Source organism: Thunnus thynnus, chromosome 9, assembly GCF_963924715.1.
Source record: "Thunnus thynnus chromosome 9, fThuThy2.1, whole genome shotgun sequence".
In the NCBI taxonomy this organism is placed as follows: Eukaryota; Metazoa; Chordata; class Actinopteri; order Scombriformes; family Scombridae; genus Thunnus; species Thunnus thynnus.
In genome coordinates, this window is record NC_089525.1 from 6,093,725 (window position 1) to 6,098,514 (window position 4,790).

Consider the following 4,790-nt stretch of genomic DNA (forward strand, 5'->3'; position numbering starts at 1 on the left):
CCAATAACAAGCAACACAGCTAAACACAGAGAAAATGTAATACATAATGATTTTGTAGAGATCTGATATGCTGCAGGAAAAGAACCGCTGGTGGAAGCAGAATATGTTCAAATGTTAGTATCAGTTTTGATTAATCCTAATCTTTTATTTGTATTATTTAAATGAATAATGCAATTTCAGCTGATCTTTTACCGTCAACTCAGGGTATACAGATATTTTCCTGTTTCAAAGCCAATAACAAATACAATTAGACCTTAATTAATTTTTTTCTTTTATTAACACAAATCAAACCACTCATGTCATACAAAGCACGTTGCTTGTCGTGTTGAACTCACAGATAATTAATACCTAATTTTAACTGTGGCTTTTGATTCATGTCTACTGTTCCAGCTCAGCTAAAGATACTTTTCTGAAGAGTTGGTGGAGACCAAAAGGAGTCAGTATTGGATTTCCATTTATCAGGTGGCCAGAAACACGACTCCAAATGAATGCTAATGCTGCTCTGTATCTGCTGGATGTGTACATGGGCAAATGTTTGATAACATGTTAGGCTCCTAACATTACTATTTAATAAGGATTTTAATCATTTTGGACCAGAATCAGAGGATACCAGATTGGGACAGGAGGCAGAAATGGCTATTTGCTTAAATTCAGTAAATAGTTAAATTCCACAAAGATATCTCAGCTTCAATTTAGCAACAAATCATTTCTTCTGTCACTTTTGCTTTGGTTTTGAACCACTGAGTTCTTTTCAACTATTCTTCTGTTGTTCAATATCAGAACCGTATCCTGTTCAATATTATCACTTCACAACACTCTTCAACCTTGTAACAGTTCACTATTCACTGCTCTAGCAATAACAGAATCACTTTACCCAAGGCACAATAATACACCATATCAATAGTATGAATACTTAGTCCACTCATTTAAACCAGTGCTGGTTATGGCTCAGTCCTTCCACAGGCACAGGGAATGCGTTTGAAGAAGAATGAAGAAGGTAAGTAAATATTCCAAGTCAAGTCAGAGTCTGGGATTTTGGATTGTGCAAGTGGGGCTGGGGGTTGAGCATGAAAGTGGTGCTGGCCTTGTGCAAGATGTTTACCCTACCGCCGTGGCAGGAGAGAGGTAAGGTTGACGGTTCTCGGCTCTGGGCTCTCGGTTCAGGGATCTTCAATCCAGGGATCTAATGGTCTCGTCTGGTTTGGCTCGCCATCAACTTCGAATCAACTCAAAAAACCTGACCTGCAGTCATTGACATGACCAGAAATGATCATTAATCGATTGCCATTCTGATTTGTCAGGAATGACTAATTTCTTAAACCTCAACAAAATATATACATATAATGTAAACAATCAACACATTTTAATAACCTTTACAGTAAATGAATTTCAAAGTAAAATTAACTAAATTACTATTTTTTATCTTAACCTGGTATTTTTAAATTAAAACAATATTAAATGAATTACAGACCAACAGTGTGAACTTTACACTCTATATTCTTACGTGTTTTGTTCTTTTTAAATCAGATTAATTATACCAATTAAATATAATACCCGGCAAAACATAAATTAGTATGTTGCTTCAGTATTAACAATTCAGTAGCTTTACCAGCCACAGAAAATATTGAGCAATTAAATACTCTACATGTCACATCTTTATATTTTTTCCAGTTGAGTTGTCAAACAGTTTTAGTTTATTTGAGCTATACAACAGTCGGCTAATTGCACTGTTCAGCACTAAATGCTAATTTTTGCTAGCTCTAGGCTCATTCACTTGAGCTAGCCAGCTTAGCCTAGCATCATGTGGCGCAGCATTTAATTGTTTACTTTTACTACGACTCACCAATTCAGGAGTTCCTCTGTGTCACTCGGCAGGTTTCAGAGAGCACCCTCTCACACACACGCCCCTACGAGCTAACAACAAAGTACAGGCTGTTACCGTTCTGTTTTGATAACATTATATGGTGTTTTTAGTGTTTTAGCTGAGTTTTATTTTTACCGTTCAGCAGTAGGTCCTCTCTCAACAGTGTCACCCAGCGTCTGACTAGCGTACGCTGTGTAGCTTACCTACGGTGCTGCGGACCTGCGCTCTGATTGGCTGAGGCTCTTCTGTGTTGTTAACTCTTTGTGACCCGGGTTACACATATCAACTTTGCACAATGCTAATCTATATCAGGGCTCTGTATCTGTTGCCTTGTTTTGAAGTTGCATAAATCAGTTTTGGCTCTAAAATAGCTAGTTGCGACTTTCAGAACTATTTAAAAACTACAATCATTATTAGTTTTAGACTTTGTTAAGAAACACTCCTTGCTCACCATATTTTCCAGCATGCATTAGCTCTCCAGGAACTCTTTCTTCTGCTCTGACATCTTATTTAGATGAGTCTAGGTCTTCATTGTGATAACAATGATAACAATTATACTGATTTGGAAGACTAAGAAGAGGACAATGAAGTATTATTATTAAAAGGCCTAATTATGACACTTGTCCTTATGACAACAGCTGTTGATTGGGCTATTGCTCAGTGAAAGTGAAAATGATCAAGTTGATTTTCCACTGAGCCATCTAATGAACAAAGTGAGCAAATAATTCAGCACTAGCTAATTAAACACGCAACTTTAAGGCAGCAGAGGGACTTTGAGCAAGATTTTTTTTTAATTTTAGAAAAGCTAAATGAGTGTCTCCTTTGATTTCTCAATGGGATGTCATCACCAGAAAAAACCTGGAGCTGCTGCACAGAGTCTGATTTTATAAACTCCTTAGAAAGAAATAATACACCAGCTGATTAAAAACAGACATTAACATACACACTTTATGCATCTGAAGCACCTCAAATGAAGCACGTTCGACAATAGGGCCAAAATCCTTTGACTGTCATCTATAATCAGCCATTCAGTGCCGATAGACCACTGATCATTCAGTTCTGTAGTTCTCTCTGGAGGAGAAATGTGTCCCAAATATAGACTGTACTTCACTCTCTGAGTTCACATTTAGACTGGATCTTTTTCCTTTTTTTATTTAAGCGGTAACATTAAGAGTCTGACTTATCACCAACATTAATATGCTGCAGAGATGACATTATTGAGAAGCTCTTAGCACTCACTGGCAGAATTCAGCACACAGACAAGCTTGTAATGGGAGTGCAAGAGCCACAATTAGAAAGTCGGGCAATTCCACGTTTTCAATTAAAACTTGAAAGGCAAAAACCATTTGACATTAATAACGGAGACACATGCAGTCTCAGCTATGTCAAATCTTTCTTAATTAATTGTAACTACATGAGTTTAAAGGGTCAAAAATGTCCTCCAGTTGGAAGAGCATAATTGTCAATACTTAATTCAAATGAAGAGATGCATATCATGTATTTGCATGTTAATTGAACCCTTTGCATTGCTATCCCTGTGCCATTAGTGTTTGTGCTGCGTTTATCTGAAGCCTTCTCAGCTTAATGACTTCGACGTTCATTCTGTCACGTGTTTACTTCGTTGACAAGCTTGATTATACAGTATGAGAGACACTGAAAAGTCACCAATGACTATGTTTAGAAGCAGGCTGGTTCCATTAATCCATTATTAGGACTGGTTTAGTACATCTCCAGATGGAACAGCTTGACTCAGACTAGAATAATCCAATCCACCCTCTGTGTTGAATTTTCAGGATTAATTGGACGATTTTGGTTGAATGGATGATCTCATCAAATGGTTCCAGTCTTGATAAAAAAGAATGATGCCTGCAGTATGTGGAATCAAAAAAATTACAGACCAGTCCAAATCTGCTTACAAGTTGAGGTAGCTGGTTTGATCCTTTGAAATCTAGGCTGGTTTAACTCACTTGATTTACAGATTATTTTACCAAGAGAGGTCTTTATATTTGATTTATTTTAAAATTGAAAGTTAAATTCTCAGCATTCTCCCTGTGGAAACCATCGTCTCCCCAGCGGATGTGTGTGTACTGTCCGTTTATTCTACATATTGTGTACATTTCATGAAAGAAGGAAAAGCTACACATGATGGTTCTTTGGTAAAACTTTTACAGTGGCTGTGTTTTTCTGTTTTACACATGGATCTAGTAAAAAAACTGGATACATGTATGGCACTGCCACTCAGACTTGCTTTCAATTTGTCCCAGTGGCAACTTGCAGTATCACAACAAAAAATCCCCTGTGGCCCTAAAAAGCATCCTTCCCCAAGGGGGAAATGTGGTTTGCAGCCAGGTGACATTAGTCATAAGAGACAATCTGCTGATGAAGATCATGTGATATGATCAAAAGCTCTATAACAGCTACTAACTGGACCTTGTGTGAGATAGTTTTGTCAATGGCTGTTTCCAAGGTCAAGAATGAACTTTAAACTCCGGCAAGGATGCTTTACATGCTTTACATGCTTTACTACAATTTCCATCAGCCTTTGCATATTGCGAAAAAAAAATGTCTTGCCATGGACTCAGTGAGATAACTCTGGACTTTTTTTTAGCCATGCTAATGGCATGGCACTAGGGATGGCAATATCAGTCTGTCTGTCCAGACTGAAATATCTCAACAGCTATTTGATGGATTGTCACGAAATTTGGTATGGACAATCTTGCACCCCTCAGAATGAACTGGAACAATTTAGGTCATCCCATATCTTTTCATATAGTACCATCATCAGATTAAATTTAGATTTATAGATTATAGATTATATCAGATTATATTTCCATCAGACTCAGCTGTACTTTATGTTTAGTTAGTTAGCATTTTAATGTATTGTCATTAGCATTTATTTCAAATCATCACTGCACATAAGTGCAGC

The 4,790-nt window shown here is 37.1% G+C and overlaps 1 long non-coding RNA gene across 1 annotated transcript; it reads right to left on the reverse strand.

Moving 5' to 3' along the window:
• Positions 1 to 254: 254 nt before the first annotated feature.
• LOC137188731 (uncharacterized) lies at positions 255 to 2,156 on the reverse strand. The gene is made up of 2 exons (XR_010929497.1): positions 1,844 to 2,156; positions 255 to 1,242 (listed from the first exon to the last, which is right to left on the reverse strand). It is a non-coding gene; the product is annotated as an uncharacterized lncRNA (long non-coding RNA).
• Positions 2,157 to 4,790: the final 2,634 nt, after the last annotated feature.